This window comes from Gossypium hirsutum, chromosome A10 (assembly GCF_007990345.1).
Source record: "Gossypium hirsutum isolate 1008001.06 chromosome A10, Gossypium_hirsutum_v2.1, whole genome shotgun sequence".
Taxonomy (NCBI): domain Eukaryota; kingdom Viridiplantae; phylum Streptophyta; class Magnoliopsida; order Malvales; family Malvaceae; genus Gossypium; species Gossypium hirsutum.
Window position 1 is genome coordinate 65,407,573 of NC_053433.1, and position 23,361 is coordinate 65,430,933.

The 23,361-nt window shown below is 31.6% G+C and overlaps 2 long non-coding RNA genes across 2 annotated transcripts; one reads left to right on the top strand and one right to left on the bottom strand.

Moving 5' to 3' along the window:
• Window positions 1-5,271: 5,271 nt before the first annotated feature.
• On the top strand, window positions 5,272-11,075 carry LOC107897749 (uncharacterized). The gene is made up of 3 exons (XR_001684268.2): window positions 5,272-5,680; window positions 5,827-6,751; window positions 6,840-11,075. It is a non-coding gene; the product is annotated as an uncharacterized lncRNA (long non-coding RNA).
• Window positions 11,076-21,127: 10,052 nt separating this feature from the next.
• On the bottom strand, window positions 21,128-22,284 carry LOC107897750 (uncharacterized). Its single transcript, XR_001684269.2, has 2 exons — window positions 21,951-22,284; window positions 21,128-21,652 (listed from the first exon to the last, which is right to left on the bottom strand). It is a non-coding gene; the product is annotated as an uncharacterized lncRNA (long non-coding RNA).
• Between the last annotated feature and the right edge of the window lie 1,077 nt (window positions 22,285-23,361).

Genomic DNA, 23,361 nt, shown 5'->3' on the forward strand with positions numbered 1-23,361 from the left:
GCCCAATTTTGCTGATTTGTTCTATAAGGTTGCACGGCTCACCTAAGTCGACTGTGACCTGACTGTAGGGGCGGCAAGCGTTACTTAGTCCCTATACTCTGATTGGTTATTGAAAAGTATGATATTATAAGCATGTGTATCTGTCTGATTCTGTAAATCTGCTTTGACATGATGTTGATAAGATATGTTTATGATGCATTGCATAGGGTTAGGATTGTTGTGAAGAGAAGGAAGTCTGAGAGGCGATTAGCCTATTATCTGGCAGCTAAGCTACACACTTATGATATGTGCTGCGATACGGTACTTTATAGTGTGTAGGGTTGGATGGGTCGATTATATCCCCATATACAGTGTGCAAGGATAGGTGGGTCGATTTTATCCCCACATGGTGTGTTGGGTTGGATGGAGATGGTGTGCAGGGTTGGTGGGCATGTTTTCTGATATCTGATATGTTATGCATGTGATATATGTATGGTTAAGGTCGAATAACTGTAATCTATTATCTACTTGTATGCATGCTGTTTGTGGAGATGTACACACTGAGTTTGCGAAAACTCACCCCTTTGTTTATTTTATCTATCAGGTAATCCTCAGTAGTAGACGGATCGGTGCGACGGAGGCTCGATGGTGACCACTGGTAGACATTTAATGATTTTATGAGTAACCTTTATTTTTTTCCTGCCTTACCTTAAAAGTTATTTTTGGGATTGATTATGTATTCGGACTTGAACTGTGTATTATTTGGGGATTTTAAATTGATAAATTATTGATTTAAGAATTAATGACGTTTTATCTTCCGCGTTTATGAAATGTTTCCACTTGATATTTGGAATAGGGATTTCACGACTTAAGTAATGATAACAAACTGGAAAACTTTTCAACTCGCTAAGGTTTTTCTAAAAAGCACTCACATGTAACGTCGCTAGATTCGGCCATAGCGTCTAGGCTGGGTTTAAGGGTGTTACAAAATCAATAAATTTCACATTAACTACAAACCTTTCTCATGTCTTAAAACATGATTAAATACCATCTCATTGAACTTTCTCTATTTAATACTCGAATAGTTTCTGTACTAACCTTTTTCTTAACCACATCATTTGTTTACCCGTTGGACCATTCGGAATAGAAATTGAATACTCAATAGTCTCATACGATAAGTACCTATACCATGGCCCGTAGCCAAATCAAGGTAACTTATCCGAAAAACAATTATCATGGTCCGAAGCCAAATCATCCGATATGCATGCCCCGAAGCCAAATCGGTATAATTTGCACCCGAAGTGCTAATATCATGGCCCGAAGCCAACTCAACTTATCATCTAATAACAAGACACATGTAACCAAATCTATTCCTAAAGTTCAACTAGGACTTTACACTTTTCGTTTCTATCATCGAATGCATTCGTAGAGTCGTTTTCATAATTCTAACATAATCCATAATCTCATAATCACAGTTTATACAATATCAAATCTTTTAACATACTTTTATAATGAAATTACCACATACGAGCTTACCTCGAGTATGAAAATGGCGAAATGAGTCAGTTACTCAATAATCTTGCCTTTCCCTGGATGTAATTTTGGATTCCTCTTTTCTTGATCTAAATATATTCAAAATTAACTTATTCAATCTCATATTCTTTCAATTTAATCCAAAACATACATTTTGGCCTTTTTACACTTTAGCCGCTAAATTTTCGCATTTAATCAGTTTAGCACCTATTTCACAAATACACAAAATTCACATAATTTCATTAAACCCAAGCTTGGCCAAATTACACATAGGTCCCTAACAACCCAAAACTTTCATTTATTTCACATTTTAACCACTCAATTTGCATATTTCACAATTTAATCCCTATTTGGCATTTTCATCAAAAATCACTTTGCAAAACATGAAACTCTATCATCAAGCTTTCATATTTCATCTTCAAATACCAAAGAATGCATAAACTCATCAATGGAAACTCTTAAAATCTTTAACAGTTTCAAAATTAAAGGTACAGGCTAGCTAGATTAAACTGCAACGATTACAAAAACATAAAAATCATAAAAAAAACATATCAAAAATCGTACCTTAATTGCTTGAATTTGCCTAGCTAAATGAAAAACCCTATCTTAGCTTCTTCTTCTTTTAATTTTCGATGCCTGAAGATGAGAATGAAGCTTTAATTAGCTTTGTTTTATTTATTTTAACCTTTAATAACCAAATTACTAAACTAGCCTTATTATAAATCATTTAATATCATCTATTTAATGTCCATATAAGTCCACTAACATTTAAAATGGCCTAATTACCATTTAAGGCCATCATATTTAAAAGCCAAAGCTATTTGACAACTTTAACAAGTAGAATGCAACTTTTACATTTTACGCGATTTAGTCATTTTTCTCAAATTGAACAATTAAACAATAAAATTAGCTCACGAAATTTTCACACATACATGCTATCATGTTGTAAATACCAAAAATAATATTAAAATAATTTTGCAACATCATATTTGTGGTTCTAAAACCACTGTTCTGTTTTAGCTAAAACTGGGCTATTACAAAAGGCTTTTATCCTATTGTGGTAAATACGTTCTTCTTAAAGTTGTTTTACAATCCTTACCCACTTATGCTCTCTCAATTTTTCTTATCACCAGGAGCATGATTGATGAGTTGATCTCGAGAATGAGAAGCTATTAGTGGGCTCACAAGAATAAATGTTGCGGATAGGCGATGATGGCATATGATGCCTTGTGTATGCCAAAAGGTATGGGTGGCCTTGGATTCAGAGATCTAAGGTTTTTCAACATTGCGTTGCTCAGGAGATAAGTGTGGTGGCTCGTAAACCATAGAGATACCTTATGCTACCATGTTATTAGCTCTAAATACTTCCCAAATTGTGATGTGTTCCACCCGAAGATAATTGACTAACCTTCTTATTCATGGACGAGCATTATGACTACGACTAAAGCCCTTGAGGTTGGTTTCAGTTGGCAGGTTAGGGACGACAAGAAAGCAAGGATCAGATTGGATAGATGGGGTTTTAAAGGTCTCGACGATGACTCCTTGAAGGATCTTAGTAGCGGGATTTAGGAGAGGGTTGTTCGCAACTTGTAGGAACCTAATAATAGTGTGTGGGGTAGAGCCCGTGTGCGAAAGCTATATGGTGACTTCTTGGGTGATCAGATTTGTACTCTATTGATTATTCGAGATGGGCCGTTGGATAGGGCCATATGGTTCCATAACAGGACCGACTATTACTGTACAAAATCCGGTTACTCTTGACTTATCCTTAATAAGATTGGGTGTGGTCTGGATCATCTATATTGGCGTACTATTTGGAAACTCCACATCCTCCCCAAGAACCGCATATTTACGTGGTGGGTTGGTCACAATTTACTCCTGATTAATGTTAGAATTTCCTCGGTTTATCAAGGCTTTAATCACGAGTGCTTGAGATGTGGGATGGAGAAAAAATAACCATTCATGCCATTAAAGATTGCTCTAAGGCTCGTGAAATTCTTTCCCTTGGTGGGCTCGATGGTAGGTTGCTCGACTATGAGTTTGAAAGGTGCATCGATTGGTTGAAGGAGGCGACTCAGCTCATGGACAAAAAAGCTTTTGAGGAATTCATAACGGTTTTGTGGAATGTGTGAAATAGATGAAATAATTCTATTTTTCGTGGCAATGAGGAAGATGCAAAGGTTGTTTGGGAGTCGGCTAAAACTCTAGGGGATGATTTTAGGATTCACAACCTCATCAATGCTCTAATGATTCCTAAGACCCCTAAGATCCATAAGTGGGAAAAGCCTTCTTTGAATTTTGTCAAAATTAATGTCAATGCGGTGATTGTTGATACATCAATCGAAATATGGGTGATAGCCCTTGATAGTGACAGTTTTGTGTTAGGCCATCTTTCGGAGTATAGGGAGAGTCGGATGAAAGTGGATTGGGTAGAGGTTGATGCGTGGATTAATTGGGCCTATAATAATAATGTTGTGAGGGCTATCTTTGAAACCGATTGTGAAAGCTTAGTAAATCGCATTAAAAAACATCATGAAGACATCACTATTTTTGGCTATCAGTTAAAAGAGATTGTTGGACTTCTTTACTGAAGCTAAGATTAATTGGATTGATCATACAAGTAATAGAGTCACGGATAGTCTTAGTAAGCTAGCTTTGAACAAACAATGTACTCTTTCCTTTAGTATGGAGTATCCTTATGATATCCATGAGCTTGTAATGATTGATTCATATTAATTTGAGGTAATGGCCTTTATGCCCTTTTATTGTAAAAAATAAGTTTAAATATAATAATAATAATAATAACAATTAATAAATCCTTAAAATATAAAAGTTTTAATAATATTTTTTTTTGTCTTGTGCGCTAACTTGACATCTCCTTCTACTTACATAGAAAATGATTAATTACATGCCAAATTATATAAAAGCTCATGTCCAAAAGTAATTAAAATATAGAGTAAAATATATCGATTAAGTGAATTATAATCTATTTATTATATTTTGATAATTAGTTTTCATCATATAATATATATCATATTTTGTACAAAGATACTTTAAACAATATTGCACTATTACTTAAATTATGATTCAACTATGTCTATTCATAAAATATTATTTACATTAAATATGTTATATATTTTTTATCTTTTATTTAAAAATTAAATGTGTATACCACATGCAATGCATGTGAAGAAGAAGACTAGTATATATAAAAACACGAATTTAAAAAATATTTGAATTGATAAGAATGTTTTTTATTATTTATTATATTACTAAATTAACATTATATAAAAAAATAAGTTTTTATTTTTTAAAATTATAGAGTTTTTATTCAACTAATAGTTGAGTTGAAGTTGAATTCAACATATTAATAATAAGTAATATTAAATAATTGTTAATAATATATATCATTTAATTATTGTTACAATTATACAATAATTAAAATTCAGATTTATCAATATAAATAATATTCAACACTTAAACATTTTTAAACAAATAACATCTAAATAATATCACTAAAAATAGAGATTATTAGCATTGGTAAGTTTGAAGTATCTAAAAAACAATGAAGTATTAAAGTATTAGTTATTCGAAAGGTAAATTTCAAGTCATATTCAAATGATAATGTCAATAAATGATTGTTTAAATTAATGATGAAGTAAAATTATTATATTCTTTCATCATACATTTATTTTTATTTTTTTGCAAATAGATACTGATATCCATTTAAAACAGCACAAGGCTCAAAGTGGTTAGACACAATAAAGAGAAACAAAGATGAATAGACAGAAAAATTAAATAAAACAAACAAAACAACACACCGAAAAAACCAAAACCATTAACTCAAACCACTCTTCACCACAAATGAATCGCCGCCAAGAATATCATCCAAAAAACAATTCATCTTCCCTAAAACAAATTTGAAACCACAACGCCGAGCAAGGAAGAAAACTTTTAAATCCAACCATGAAGATTCAAAAGAACCTTCTCCATCTTCAAAGTGAGCAAAGACCTAACAACCGATCTGGACCCAAGTCATCCAATCCTCAACTATCGCCTTCTTTACTATTTCCAGAGGTGAAAAATCCCAAACGCAAAGAATCTTTCGTCGTCGCCCTTCGACCACCAGAAGATGTGCCGCCCGATTAGCTACCCTTGGCACAAAATGGTAAGATACTTTATCAAACTGTCTTTCAAGTACACTGATACTGGTACTTTATCAAACTGTCTTTCAAGTACACGGATACTGTTAATAATCGGCCCCAAAAGAGATCGATCTTCTCCTCCTGAATGAAGCTTTTTAATTGTTGTCAGAGAATCCCCTTCCAATAGAATCCTACAAAAACCCATTTCCTCTACAAAGATCAGCGCCATTTCATAAGCACGAGCTTCAGCAATAAAAGCATCAACCACATCACCATATGGGTAAGTGCAAGCACGTAGAAAAACCCTCTTATTATTTCTTACTAGAACAGCTGCATAAGAAATTCTAGATTCTTTTAGAAATGAGGCTTCAAAATTCAATTTAAACGTACCACCATCAGGAGGACGCCATAAATGCTGTCTCATAGGAATAGAAACAGATTTTAGGTTCGATTAACACAAGGCGATATCCTGGCAATAGCCTCGAATAAATCCTAGGAGATCCTACATAGAAAACTTTGAACTTTCATGAATCAATTTATTTCTCCAATGCCATAATGCCCATAGTGATATAATAAGAATCTATCGATTAGGAACATCTGCTGCAAACAAGTTTTTAACAAATTTGTCTTTGAAATTTGAGGTATTCTCGAGTGGATAGACCCTGATGTTGAGAGAGGTCCATAACTACTTTAAGACACCACAATTCCACAGTAAATGGTCAGAATCCTCCAAATCTGCTTTACAGAGAGGTCAGACACCATCCACAGTCAATCGTCGTTTGAGAAGATTGTTATAGTAAGGCACAAAATTGTTGAAGAGTCGCCACATGTTTATCTTAATTTTAGCAGGAATATGTAAAGCCTAGAGCATTTTGTAGAAATCACTCTATTTATCACTTATGAGCGAATGTTGCCCGTTATTTTGTACTTGATTTGTAATCAAAACATGATACCCATTCTTCACAGTGTATTCCCCAGTAATCTCATGTTTCCAGATCAATAAATCATTCGACCTGTGGCGAGAGATCAAAATGGAGAAGATACGGTCTGCTTGATCTTTGTCAAACAAATGGCAGACTACTCCCTTGTTCCAGGTATTAGTTTCAGCATCGATCAATTGATTCACTGAACTTCAGGATGTATTAACACATTGCACTGATAGTCGGTTTTTCCCATGCCCAGGCAACCAAGGATCATTCCAAATGTTCATACTTTCCCCATTACCAATACGCCATATCAACCCATCAGCAATCAATGCTCGAGCACTGCACAGACTTCTCCAGGTAAACAAAAGGTAAGAACCTACTTTTGCTGAGAAAATATCTGTGAACGGAAAATAACGGGCTTTCAAAACCTTCAATAATAGACAATTAGGATGGAAAAAATACGCCAGACTTACTTAGCTAATAAGGCTCGATTAAATAAAAACAAATCCCTAAAACCCATCCCCCCAGCACACTTGGGTTTACATAAATCACTCCAATTACTCCAATGAATCCCTCTTGATGTTTTATTGTTTGACCACTAGAATTTATTTAAAAGGCCCTCAATTTTATGACATAGCATTTTTGGTAAGGCAAAGCATAGCATTTTTGGTAAGGCAAAGCATTATATAATATAAACAGGGATAGCTTGTAGGACCGACATAATAAAAACTTCTTTACCTCCCATAGAGAATTAATGCAAGTTCCAGCCTTCAATTCTCTTCCTAAAACGATCTAAATAATGTGCAAAAGCCCAATTTTTCTTCCTTCCGACCATCATAGGCAGGCCCAAGTACTTCTCCAGGTTTGTAGCAAGCCGGACACCCAAAATGCCAGTAATTGCTTTCCGAACGTTCGACTCTACAGTAGCACCAAAATAAATAAGTGATTTATCAAAATTTACCCTTTTGGCCCAAAGCCTACTCATACTCCGCGGTAAGATTGCACATTATATTAGCTCCCTCTTCTGATGCATCCCCAAATAGAATACTATTATTCGCAAAAAATAAATGGTTAATAGAAAATCTTTCTCTACCAATAAGAGCACCCCACATGAAATTCTTCTGCTTAACATCCTGAAGCAATGTGGAGAAACCCTCTACACAAATCAAGAATAGATAAGGGCTAAGCGGATCCCCTTGCCTCAAACCTCTCGAAAGTGAAAACCACACATTCTTTTCCCCATTAAGCCCCACCGAATAAGAGACTGAACAAACACACTGCATGATGAGAACAATCCAGTCAGTGTGAAAGCCCAAACAATTTATCATTCCAGCCAAAAAATCCCACTCAACACGATCGTACACTTTACTCATGTCGAGTTTAAGCACAAAATTTCCTTTTCTACCTTTTTTCTTCATTTTAAGAGAATGTAAAACCTCGTAAGCACTCAACACATTATCCGAAATATTTTTTCCTAGAATAAAATCCCCTTGAGTTTCATTAACACACTCCCCCAAAATGGGACTCATGCGTTCCACCAATACTTTCGTAGTTACCTTGTAAATTATATTACGAAGACTTATAGGTCAGAATTGTGTGAGGTTTTTGGGTTTATCAACTTTAGGGATTAAGATAATGTGGGTTTTATTGATTTCCCCCATTTCAGTTTCTCCTTTCAAGATTGACAAACAGTACTTGGAGATTTCAAAGTCAACAATATGCCAACATTTCTAATAAAAACTGCTGGAAATCCATCAATACCCGGAGCCTTTAAAGGTGCCATTGCCATGATAGCATGCTTAATATCAACCTCTAAAAAAGGACGAAGCAATTTCTCATTCATGCTATGTGAAATCTGCTTCTCTACCAAGCCCAACAGTCGCTCGTCATGACCAGAATTAGAAGCCGAAAACAAATTCTCAAAAAATCTCAAAGCAAGCTGAAGCATTCCCACATTCGATGAGACCCAATGACCATTTTCTTCTTCCAAGCCCATAATCCTACTTCGTTGAAAATGCTAAACCGTAATTTTATGAAAATAGTTGGTGTTTCTATCTCCATTTTGCAACCAATTGGCATGAGCCCGTTGCCCCCAGAAAATTTCTTCTTTGTCAATCTCCAAATTAATGCCAATTTGGGCCTCAATGATTTCGACAAGAACCTCATCAGAAGGATCCTGGTCATAAACTTCATGTAAACGCTCTTCAAAATCCTTATGAATTGTTTTTTGATCCCAACTCCTAGACCGACTCCACTGCTGAAAACGTTTCCCCAAAAGCATAAACTTATTTGGGACAGTTTCAGTTATATCTTCCCAACTCCTTTGTACCATAGCCTCAAAATCATGTTCTAGACACCATTTCACTTTAAAACGGAAACTTCTGTTCCTAGAACGCTGAAACTCACCACCCCGCCCACTTGTGTCCAACAGAATCGGGCAATGATCCAAAAATGAGTGACTCAAATGCTCCAAATGGTAACTAGGAAAAAGAGACATCCAATCTCGAGTCGCTATTCCCCTGTCCAGATGTTCCCGAATATTGGTAGCCAAAACACGACCGTGCTCCCATGTAAACCACCCACCAAAAAATCCCAAATCAATAAGCCCACAGTCCTCCAACACTTCTCGAAAATCAACATTTGACGTTCTCAACGAAGTCGGCCACCCTGCTTTTCAAAAGAATGCATAATCTCATTGAAGTCCCCAACCACAATCCAAGGCAACATTTGGTCATTCCCCAACTGACAAAGTAACTCCCATGATATTGCTCTATTTCATTCATCTAGATTCCCATAAAACCCCATAAGACGCCAAACTTCACCGCAAGCATTATCATGAACCTCAACGTCAATATGAAAAGAAGAATAACTCTGAAGCCAAATCAAGGAATTTTGTTTCCAACCTAACGATAGACTACCTTTAGATCCCGACGCACCAACATTAATACCATTTGCAAGTCCACACTTCATTCACACCAACTCCATCTTCTTTGAACTTAATTTTGTCTCTATAAGAAACAAAATCTGGGGATTAATGGCTCGTAATTTATTTTTGAGCCTACTAACAGTCTGCGGTCTCCCCAAGCCGTAGGCGTTCTAGCTTATGATTTTCATTACAGAGCCACCGCTAAAATCATTGAGTCTTCTTCAGCAACATCCCCTACGACATGAGTTGAATCCCCCACTAACCTTTGTCGTTTCTTTCCTTCCAAAGAAACTAAGGGATCATTTTCTTCGGTCAACACCCCATCCATGGGCCCACTATCATTTTCAAACCCAATTAATTCCATACTATTATTATTTCGCCAGGTATTCTTATCTACTTTAAAAGAAATATTTTGTCCAGATTTTAAAGAGATAAGATTAGATTTATCCAATTGATTCCCCATCACCCTCCTTAAATTACACCCAGCATCAAGTTCTCTCCCTCGAATTTGGGTCGTGGGATTTCTTGCCAAAACTGCAGTATGGCATTCTAAACCGTCAGGTTCTTGAAGCCACCTACTCACCATAGGATTCCGCTGATGCCCCACCACTCGTAATGAAATGTCCCAACCAAAAATTATTTTTGATGGATCCAGGCTGGTACGAAAAGGACAAAAACTCTTTCTGTGTCCCAGTCTACCGCAAATAAAGCAAAAGAGGCTCAATTTTTCATACTGGAAACAAGCATAAACTGTACCTTCCTTATCGATTTGAATCTTCTTTTTCCTTTGCAATTGGAGAGACATATCCAACCTAACTCGAATACGCATAAATTTATTAATCCCTATAGTTGGAATAGAGGTGTCGTACTCAAGAAACTGTCCCAAAAACTCTCCAAACTGTATTGCATTGTTTCCGTCATCAACCCTAGTGGCAAGTCGTGTATTTAAACCCAAAATTCAGTTAACAATAAAGGAACAACAGCTGGATCTTCCCCCTGTTAGATTCTACGAAGAATAATCAGATGATTATTGAAAACCCATGGTGTCCCCGAAAGCACCCGATGAATGTCCACTTCATGAAAAAATTAGAAAAGAAACATTTTTTCCCCAAGATTCGAAATGAAAATTCCCTCAATGGGATGCCAAAGATAAACTATAGTATTGCGCAAGGAAGGGAAGTGGATGATACTGTCAGTCAAGCATCACCCCACTAAACAAAATTGATAACTCCGATGCACTGACGAAATTTCCCCATGGAATGCCTCCTCCTCTTCGTCAAGAAGATTAAGATAGCTAAACCCTCTTCCATCACACAGAAAAAACCTAGAGAAAAAGCTCCAGTCCCAGACAAAACAGTAACACAAAATTGAAGACTCAGAAAAAGAGAAACTAAAACGAAAGATTCACCATGTCAAAAGACAGACTTTTTTAATTTAACCATGCAAATTTAATGCTTTGACCTCACAAAATTTTTAAGCATATACAACTATTTACATTATTTCATCACACATTTATTTAATTTATTATACATATTATACTAAATTTATTTTAAACTTACCTTCATTTTAATTTATTAGGCAAAAGTTTTCCTTTACAATTATACATTCTTACTAATTTTAATTTACTTTATGCTATTTTTCTAATTACTATTATAATTTTAATTTTAATTTTATAAAAATCTCCATTTTACAATAATAAATTATTATTTATTGTTATAATTTATAGTTGTTTTATATAATTTACAACTTCAAAGTAATTAATTACATCATAAGTCCAATGTTGATTGAAGCTGATGACGAGAATGATATATTAAAGAAAAAGATGACAAGAATAACATTAAAGTAGAAGATTAGAATAAAAATTATTTAAATATATTTTTAAAATTATTAGTATTTATTTTAATTTATTAGGAAGTTTAAGTTTTTCAATTTTTCTAAATATGCCTTTATCATAATTGGGGAGTTGAAGATTTTTAAATTGCTATTAATTTATTTCATATTTTTATAATACAATTAGATGATTTAGTAATCTCAATAGTTGTTTAACTTATGAAAATAAATTATTATGAAATTAGAAAATATATTGTGCTAATCTCATCCGAATTAGATAAGTTGATTTTGAGAGCAAAATTCATAATGATTAATTTAATTATATTTGATATAATTTGAATTTACTTTATAATTAATGACACTGTTATTTAATTTTAAATTAGAAAAAATTTAAAATATAAAAATGCTAAAGATAGTTTTTAATATAAAAACTAAAAGATAGAATTTAATATTTCAACATTAAATTTAAAATTTTATAGTTAATTTGATAAATTTAATACATTAAAATCATACTTAATTTAATCTATTACTAGTCTAAACTTTCAAATTAAATTAAAATCTAATCTCAATTCTCAAAATATTTTTGCTTTATTTTGGAATTTAATATTTAAAAATATTTAAATAAATTTTCAAGATAGAGTTGTTGTTTTACTATTATTGAAATTCATAATAAGTGTTAAAGTAATCAATATATAATAATACTTGGTGGGACAAGTTTTGGAATTTGTCGATTGAAGCGTCCATTTTAATCAATCATTGCACTAGACATGAAACTTGTCTTATTTGTTGGCATGTTTGACCAAAAATATTTTGATGATTTGTTAGTCTCTTTTTGAGGATTTTATACAGCTAATCTCGTGTTTATCATTAAAGAAGAGATTAAATCAAGTAAGATTACTTTTCAAGGATTCTTATGTGTGTTGAAACCGTAAAACAAATTCTAATATAAACTTAAAACTGTAAACCAAGATCTATCATGTCAAATCATCAATAATAAATCAAGAACAAAACTAAATGCGAAAGCGTAACTTAATTAATTGATTTCCTGAAATCTATAGATCTTAGGGTTTTAATCTTCCAAATTAGCACACAAGTAATCTAGAGAAGTTGGCTCTGTCTTTTCTAAAGATGAGATATTAGAAAAGTTACCTTGTTGTGTAATTTGAGGACCATAACCCTAATATATATAACTTTGGCACATTAGCTCTCATTCCTAATTAGCCCATCATTATTTAGAAATTGATTAGAACTTCATTACTAGAGTATCTACACATATTTGACCTATACTTTATTTAATAATTAAAGCCCAAAAAACCATAACCAAATTAGATCACTTTTAATTTGGGCTAACCTATTATAATAGTAAATAATAACATGTAATTACCCTTATTATATATGTGATGTTCATATTTTCCAATAATCTCCCACTTGAACCACATATATATACTAATTACTCTATAATTACATGTCATTATATAACCTTATGAGCTCAAAATTTTCCTTTCATATCGTAACTAAATCCATCAATGATCACGTATAATGACATAGATCAAGTATGGATGTGTAGTATGGGAATTACATGCAATATGATCTAAACATGTCTATTTCCAACTGGTCTTCCTCAAACCTTAGTGAGATCAAACCTTACTAAAACCAGAGTGTGTATAAACCAAATAAACTTTATTTCAGTAAAAAATAAACTTAATATCTGTAAACTGAAATAACTAAAAATATGTCTATAACATAAAACATTTAAAAGTACAAACTCTCACTAAAACTAAATATCCTTAAATGATATTACACCCATATGAGCAATGTGCTCGTGAAAAACCTTAGGTATAGTCCCTTAGTAAGCGGATCTGCAATCATGGAATTTGTCTTAATATGCTTTATAGGCACCTAAACACTCTAAACTTTTACTGTAACAACCAGAAACTTAAAGTCTATGTGTTTTAACTTTGATGTGCTCCTGTTACTATTGGAATAAAATATTGCAATTTGTTTTTCACAATTTGCACATTAGTGACAAAAACTTGTATCCATATTTCATCAAAATCAGAGTTTGTATACTTGATGATCTCTAACTGATTAGACCTTCGATATGTGAGCATGTAATCTTTTGTTCTTTGAAAATACCTTATAACCTTCTTGGATGCTATCCAATGGTCCAAACTAGGGTTGCTTAAAATATCTGCCTAATATCCCAACATTGTACACAATATTCCAATGTATACAAACCTGAACATACATTAGACTTCCTACTGCTAAAATGTAAAAAATCTTATACATTTTTGTAATCTCAAAATCATTCTTAGTGCATTGATTGAGACTATACTTATTATTGATAAGCAGTATGTCATTAACATATAAAACCAAATATAGAACCTTACTCCCACTAAACTTATGGTATATACAATTATTGACAAAATTAATCTCTAAACCGAATAAGATAATCATTTGGTAAAATTTGTAATACTATTAACAAGAAGTTTGCTTAAGCCCATAAATGAAGTTATTTAATTTGCAAATCATTAACTTTGCATAATCGGACACAAAGTTTTCTAGTTGCACCATATACATGTATGATCAATGTTACCATTGAGAAACCATTAACTTAATATTCATCTAATGCAGTTTAAGGTCAAAATATTCCACTAAAGCTATTATAACTCTTTCTCTAGTGGACCTTTTTAATGGCATTTGTACTTGAGGTTATTGAGTTTTTTTTTGAAACAATTACCTCATCTTGAATAGGGAGTTTTTTAACATTGTTTTATTGAGGTTCTGGATTAACATCTTGATTAATGATAGGTATAAGAACCAGAACATCGTCAAAAGTGATAGCAGGAATTAAGTTAGAATTCAATTCCTCCTTAAAAGCAATGTCTGTAACTTTATTTCTCCCTCTAAACTCAACATCCTCAAAAAATGTTATAGTTCTCGTCTCAAAAATATTCCTTATTGTGGGATCATAAAACTCATAGCCCTTAGATCACTCAAAATAACCAATAAAATAATTGTTCACTATTTTGGAGTCTAATTTCTTCTCATGTGGCTTATAAGGCTTTCCTTAAGTGGACATCCCTAAATGTGAAAGTGTTTTGGACTAGGTTTTCGACCTATCCAAAGCTCATAAGGTGTTTTTTCAACTGCTTTAATGGGTACTCTATTCAGAATGTAAGTTGTTGTCTTTAGAGGCACTGGCCAAATGAGCACTTTCACACTTATCATGTTTCAACCTTTCTTCCTTTTACACACAATAAGAAATGAACTCATTTAGAGTCCATTTCTCCTATTGATAGATGTAACCGATTTTAGATTGGTTAAACTGTGCAAGAAGCGATACAAAAACCATAAGAAAAAGCAATTCCTCAGAAAGCTCGATCTTAAGTGCCTTAAGTCTTGAGGCAGCATGAAACATCTCCATAATGTACTCACCCATATTTCCTTGACCCTTATACTTCATAGACATCAAAGAATTCAAAAATGATGTCATATCAACCTTATTTATTTAGCAAAATGTTTCTCAATTTCGTCAAGGAAACACTTGGCCTAAGTAATCTTTTCAGATTATGTGCCCCTAAAGGCTTTTGGAATATTGTGTTTCATGATCATTAGACTCATGCAATTTGAACGATCCCACCTCAAAATCCCTTTTAACATTAGGGGTGTTTTCCGCAGTGAGAGATGCATATTGGCTTTCCCTTAGTGCAAGGTCTATGTCCATACAACCAAACACTATAAGTAAGTGCCTTTTTCAATCCTTAAAATTAGTCCCATTAAGCATGGGTATAGAATTTATATTAGAAAATATTGTGGCAGTAGAAGATGAACTAGCTAATACAGAACAAAAACAAATAAAAATAAGCTCACATCAATATTCATAAGTAAACAATAAATTTAAGATAATGACTAATCTCATCTCAAGATACCAAACACAACATTAATATCAAGTCTTTGGACAGTAATATTAACAGCAAACGGTACTCTTATTGCAACAATCAAACATTATCAATAAATTATGGCAAACAATGAATTAATCTTTGGACTAACTTATTGTTCACATAAATTACCTTATAATTGTCACATATTTATCCCCACTGATGTTGTTAAAATTCTGTCAAATATTAACTTACCTTTGGGTCAATTAATAAACGCATGAATCACAAAAATATATAATCATCTTGATATTTTAAATAAACTAATCTACGCAAAAGAGGTCACTGGCGGAATTTTATTTCAATTAATTTATTTAAAATATTAGACATCTTTAATTAAAACCTAAAGCCAAAATTTGGATTAATTTTTTCATAATATTTCTCTTAATTTCATCTTTCAATCAAATTAAAAGATAATGGTATATATATATGTATATATATATGTATATTTATCCCAAAACAACATACAATGATGTTGGCAAATACAAAAATAGTTGAATAGATCATAAACCATAAATAACCCCACATAAGACTTCAAATTTAAACCAAAATAATTTAAATAAAGGTAAACATCATCTCAAGATATCGGACACTCTATTAATATTTTATCTTTGGTAAAAATATTAACTTGTAAGTGATATATTGGTGTAATAATCAAACATTGACAATAAGAACATGTCGAACCATAAATTTTTTTTTGGTCCAATTTATTGCTCATATGTAAAACCAAATAATTGTCACATGTTTATTACATAGTTGCACATGTAATATCATTAACCTTCATTTGGGCCGATCAATATTAATATAACTTAAGTTACATACACACAACCTTTTATATTTTTAAAACAAAATAATTTCAATAAGAGAGATCACTTTAGCAACTTATTATTTCAATTAAGTTATTTTAATATATATAAATATACCAATATTCAAATTTAAAATTTACCCAATAGTCAAAGGTCAAAACTATTTTTTTTATTGCACTATAGTTTCCGAAATAACTCCAAATAAGAATGTCTTAATAGTGCAATTAAAAAACCGAAAACCTTAATTTTTGACTGATTTTTTTATTCCAAAACCATATATGTCAAAGCCAAACAAAAAATAATATAGTGATTCAATGCCAACTAATTAACATGCAAATGTATTCATAATTTTAGCATAGATAAAATACCAAAGTAATTCACGCATATACTATGTAAATCCAAAATTGTATTCATATGAATCAGAGATCCAAATGAATGCTTGAAAGAAAAAATTCAATTCAATATATCTCAAAAATAAAATCAAAATAGTTGACATACCCCATAATTCATACCATAGACCATATCAACATAATTTAACTAAATATTAGAAATAATAATATGTCAAACCTAAATATTATTCAACCAAGCTTAAAACCAAAAAATATATATTTATATATTGGCAACATAGATAATTGAAATTCATCGACTAATATTGATAAATTTAAAATAAGCAATTATGCACAAAAAAAATCAAAATAAGTAGCACAATTGATAAAATTCAACAACAACTATGATAAAAAAACATTAAACATGAAATATTAATTCACCATTTAAGAGCCAATCTTAATCAACATTGTATTGAATTCTCCCCAAATACTCAAAAGAAAAATTACAACAGATTCTGATGCATTTTCCTCAAAATAAGCGTGTGAAAACATCAACCATATTCATACATAAACCAATCAAACATGCTTATATTATTTATATATGTATATATAATCGAAACACATACATATATATATCGAAACATATTTTATGAACTAAGCATGTCATTCATTGAATCAAACAAAAAATTGCTAAAGAGAAAAAAAAAATACGAGACTGCAGAAATTTCAATTGTGCACTCTGTGACCTTTACCCAAAAAAAAATTATTGAAATTGTATGAACAGCACAAAATCTTAAATTTTTAATTTTAGTTGGATTTTATAAGGACTGAAATTTATATAAAATAATTATATGCAGAAACTAAAAATAATCATTTATATATATAAAATTCAATTATAAATATAATTCATTATGAATAAAAACAAAAGATGATAATTCTATATATTTCAACCACAATCTTGAACAAAAATTTTAATATAGAAAAAAAATCCCACAAATCATAACATAAATAATTTCATACAAAAAAATCCTTTTAATAAACTTTAAAAAGAAATTTAATAAGATCCTTTTAAAGTCTTAAAAATCCCTAACTAATAATCCATATTTTTCAATTATGAATTATAACCATCTTATATATACATTAACTATTAACACTAAATCAATTAATTAAAAAATAAAAAATTAAAACCCTAAAAATTAAATCTCTAAAATCTGAACAACAAATTAATTCAAAAAATAATAGAATCAATTCATTTCAAAAATAAAAATTTAATCAATTCCATGATGAGGCTCAAATGCCACTTGTTGAAACCGTAAAACAAAATCTGATATAAACTTAAAACTGTAAGCCAAGATCTATCATGTCAAATCATCAAGAATAAATCAAGAACAAAACTAGATGCGAAAGCTTACCTTAATTCATCGATTTCTTGAAATCTACGGATCTTGGGATATTGATCTTCCAAATTAGCACACAAGTAATCTAGAGTAGTTGGCTCACTCTTTTCTAAAGATGAGATACTAAAAAAGTTACCTTGTTGTGTAATTCGGAGACCATAACCCTAATATATATAACTTTGGCACGTTAGCTCTAATTCCTAATTAGCCCATCATTATTTAGAAATTGATTAGAACTTAATTACTAAAGTATCTACACATATTTTACCCATATTTTATTTAATAATTAAAGCCCAATAAACCATAACCAAATTAGATCACTTTTAATTTGAGCCTATTATGATAGTAAATAATATGTAATTACTCTTATTATATATGTGCTGTCCATATTTTCCAACAATGTGATCTACTTATCTTGTATGTTGAGACATGTTATCCAAGAAGATATGGACTAACTTTATAATCTTTTGTAGCCTTATATTAAGGATAATTTATTTGATGTGATTTTGGCATATCAAGATGGATTGAAGTTTGCCTTGTGAAGATGGATGTGTGCTTTAAATATGGATGGCTTGATCAACAATGATAGAGGTTTGACTGTTGAAGCAAGTTATGTTGAATGAGTTGAGTGGCACTCAGTAGTGCCCACTGCAAACTGCCACTAAAGCAATGAAGTTACTTGTCATAATTGACTTGGCAATTTAATGAAGCAAAATCTTTGGACTAGTGAATATACTGGTATCTTGAAGATACTATGGTACATCTATGAAAAACAATATGTGGCTATTGAAGATTGGATCGGATTTGAGTGAATCAATTCAACCCATGTTATGTGGAGATTTGTTCGAGGTTGTGCTAGTGATTTTAAGAGACCGTATCTTCATCATATTATGATTTTATTATTTTGTAGCCTTTGCATCAAAAGCTCAGTTGAATGCATTGTTTTTCATAGGATTCTGTGCCACATGCTTGATTTGTATATGGTAGTGGGCTATGGGCCGTACCTTTCTCACTTTACTTTGATGATGATGACTAGCCGAGCAACAAAAAGGCCTCCAATCATCACTGGACTCCATTTCTGGATTTCCTTAATGCTGTATTCCATTTCTTTCTTTTCATGCACTGATCCAGCATAAACACTCTGCATTTAAACTGCCCACCATTTTGGAATTTCTATATTAAGAATATTATTATTTTAAAAAATCTTGTTAAGCCTTTTTTTCATAAATTTTAAAATAAAATCTTTATTTTTATCATAAAATAAAATATTAATTAAATTTAGTTCAGCTCAGATAATTATAGTTTTTAATTTATCAACTTAAATGAATAAATTGATTATTACATGAATCAAAAATTTTAAAAATAGTAAGAACTAAACTGAAACAACAGCCAAATACTAAAATTCAAACCAATTTTCGCTGTCCTCTCACTCATCCATAATTGTTGCTGCTAGCTCATCTGAGTTCTCACTCATCTATCCACAAACATGATGTATACGTTTTATGCAAGTTTTTTCTAATTATTTTCAAATAAATCCAGTTTTTGTCATGTTCATAGTTTGTTTTGCATTATTTTGATTAAATTTTATATTGTAACTAGTAGTACATATATTTTTATTTATTTTATATTTTTTAATTTATATATATCATGAATTTCTAATTGCATTCTATTTGTACTAATGAAACTTTAAAATAAATAAATTGGAACAACAGAACATTTGGTTGTCAGAAGAAGAATTAGATAATTCTTTTTTCTTTCTTTTGCGAATAAAAACGGTAAAGTTTCTAATTTTATTTTCATTTTTATAATAATACAAATTATTTTTTTTATACTACGAGCTTCTTTTTATAAAAATGTTTTGTTAATTTTTCTTTTCAATTTTAGATTTTCATTTTTTTATCAAATCAAATCATGTTTAGATAAGTTGTTGGAAATATTGAAGTTACATTCTTTGTTAGGACAATTTTTTGGACCACCTGTTAGAATACTATGTTCAAAAATATCTGTTTGGATAGACTTTTTGGACAATAGTTGGACATCTATTTAGGATAGCATAAGTGCGGTATGTTTGTTTGCATTATTGACTTGGTTAATCTTGGTTAGTTTTCTATTTGCAAATGATTTTTGGATTAAATCACTAAATTATTTTTACTTGGCCGGTAGGTTGTATTTTGGATAGGAGTGGTTATTGAATGCAAACATCATCTTTATCCTTGTCTTTATCTTACTTGAAGGCTAAGCTTATTTGAATTTGTTTGGATATGAAAAAATTTATGGGGGAATAATTATTGGAGATAATTCAAAAGATAAATTCAACTTTAAATTAAGAGTTTTAAGGTTATTAAAAAGCTATAGAAGAGCTCCAGTATCAACCTATAAAAAGGATGCAGATTGCTACACATTGTGATGTGATTTTGGAGTGTCTCTTTTGATTATTGTGTTGAGTTTTCTTGTTGTTTTCTTCAACACTCTTATAAGCATTCTATTAAAGAGTAAACTTTGATTGTAAGTGAGATTTTTGGGATGAGTGATTTGAATCAAATCATTAACTGAAGAAGACTCTGTAGAGTAAGATTTGTAACCTCTTCAATCCGGCCTAGACGTTAGGCCAAAATTCGGGAGATTACATCGGCCACCAGAATGGCCCAATATGTCATCGAAGTTTATAATATAGTCATTTTAAAATATTTGTTTATTTTTTCTTAGAAGAAAACTGAGCTTATTTTTAGAAATTTCATGAGTTAATAAAACCCGATTAAGTAAAACATTTTTTTTCCTTAGTAATGATGATCACTTTTGAAAACTTAGTTAATCTCCAATTTATTTATTAATCAAAATTTATTCATAATCTAGCAGTGGAAAAGTGATATTCGACCGAGTCTCAAATAAGTAAAATCAAAATGGTTTTAAGCTAAATTAATTCTAAGTCCACGTTTCATTATCCTAAATTCATATTAAATACCATGAATGCTAAATAAACCCAAAATAGAAGTCTCATGCCACAATTTAAATAAAGCAATATAGTTCCCAAATTAACATAAATTGCAAATAATAAATAAAAACTACTTTTATAGTAAAAAGATCAATTCAAGCTGAATTTGCGTCTTAACCAAGTGGGTTATCTATAAAGATGGAAATAAAATAGAGGAGTGAGCTATAAAGCTCAGTGCGAGTTCAATAACAAAAAAACCAGTGCAAAAAGTGGACAAATCATATAGATTATCAACTCATAGAATAAATCACAATTGGATAGCAATACAAAATATCAGAAGTGTAGAACAACTCATCATCATAATATCTCAATGTTCATAGTCATGTAAATGTTTATGAATTCAATGTAATTTCAATTTATTAGAATAGGTTCTATCCAACTCCGCTACACTTCATAGTAGGAGTTCCCTAGAAGTCCTCTACCTTTACACCACTATGTGGATGAACCACTAAACGTTGCAAATGAACTGCTAGTATGATGTGGATAAACCACTATTCGGTGCAAACAAGCTGCAAATATGGTATGGATTAACCACTAAATAGTGCAAACAAGCTGCTAACACTTCCTTCTTCATATCGTCCCACCCATGCAATACAACATAATATGCTATAACAGATTAGTACGAAAACTTTAGCATGCTTATAACAAGTGTTACAAGCCCAATTTGCCCGGCCCGTTCTATAACCCCTAAGCCCAATCTAAAACTAGATCTAGCCCACTACCCAATTACAAGCCCATTCCCAACATTTTCAGAAAACAAAAAAACCTAACCCCTATTGCCTATTCGACGCCGAACCTAGCCCCGAGATTCTGTCACCGCCACTGGTGGCCACCTGCTCCATCGCCAACTACTCCTGCAGAGAAAAGACAAGGATTAAATACGAAAACAGTGAAGAAAACAAGGAATGTTGTAAAAATTTGGCTATATAAAAGCCTAAGAGATCGAAAGCAAGGGTTTTTTTTTCCCTTTTGGCAACACAAAAATTTGTATTACACAGACACTGAAATACAAAACAGTAGTCAAAATCAAATTGAAGGAAAAAAGGTGATTTGTGAATGCTCTTACTCTTCTTTCTTTGAATCTGTTCCTTTTTTATATTTTGTATATACTATAGCATAACACAAATATAAGAAAAAGAAAAGAAGTCATACCTTGCGATTAAGCCGTCGATTCCCTTTTGCTTCGTTAAAATCAGAGTTAGAAGAGGAAAATTCGAGGCCGACAAAATAATATAGTCGAGGCTTGTGAACGCCAATCGCCGTTCCTAGCGACGGGCTGTCATTTTTAAGAGGAGAACCATCTGAATCGGCTGAGGAAGACGAAACGGAGAGGCTGGGGCTGCTTTTTTTGTTTCGGCCGAATGAATGGAAAAAGGGGTGTTGTTTTTTGACATATTTTAAGTGGCCAAATGAGGTTTTAGGGTTTCTTAACCTAGAGCATAAAACGGCACCGTTTAGGGCCTGTTCCAGTGGCTCCAAAACGGTGCCGTATGAGCCTAACCCATGCCCGACCCGATTCAACCGAATGGCCCCAAGACCCGCGTGTTTAAGTGTAAAAGGGGATATTTTCGTTTGGATCCTTCCCCTTTTGCGTGAGCATTCAATTTGTGCCTCGCTTATTTTGTTCCGTTTTTTAATTTGGCTTTGTTGTTCGTGTATGTTTGCAATTGGGTCCTAGCCTTAACGCGGCGTTTTGGGGCATGGGAAATTTCCAGATTTAATCCCCATGAATTCTTACGCTTGACACATTCGTCCCTATTGTCTTTCCGATAAACTCTTTCATTTACAGATTATCCCTCTTATTTTAAATTTATTTTAATTAAGTCCGTAATCTATATAGCTTATTTTTTTTAAGAATTCGTTTAAGCCTTTTGTGTGTTGATATTACTTTATTTTATTTTGCAAAAATATGTATTGTTCCAACCTCTTCACGTTATATTATTCTAATATTTTGTATAATACTCCATTTAAATACTTTATACATTTATATATACGTTAGTTTAATAGAACTTTCCATTTAACAAATATTCATTCATGATATTATATAGGTGTTGAGATACTTTAATAATTCCACTTTTTTCATGAAATCACCATTTTAAAATTCTTTTATATCAAAGTATTTTGATGTTTTATACAACATTTTGTTTATATATTTTTATACACATTTATGTATATATATTAATTTAGTTGAGCCTTCTACTTGGAAGTACTTGTATTTTAAAATTAATCTAGGTATATTATTTAATTTATTTTAATTATTTCGCTTTGTGTTTATGTGTATAATTACTTTTAAATTTGTTATTTTAATATTTTTATATAATGTCTCATCTAAATATCTTTGTGTATATCTATACATATATTATTTCAATGGCTAAATTGTCGTTCTAAAACTCGTTTTTTATGCTTTTAAAATTATTGTTTTGAAATTCTTCATATTGTATTATTGTAATATATATTATAGAGTATCTCATTCAAACACCTTTTTATATGTATTTGTACATATATGACAAAATTAATTTGGTTATGTATGCATTTCCCTTTTACTTTATTCTAAATTTATTTA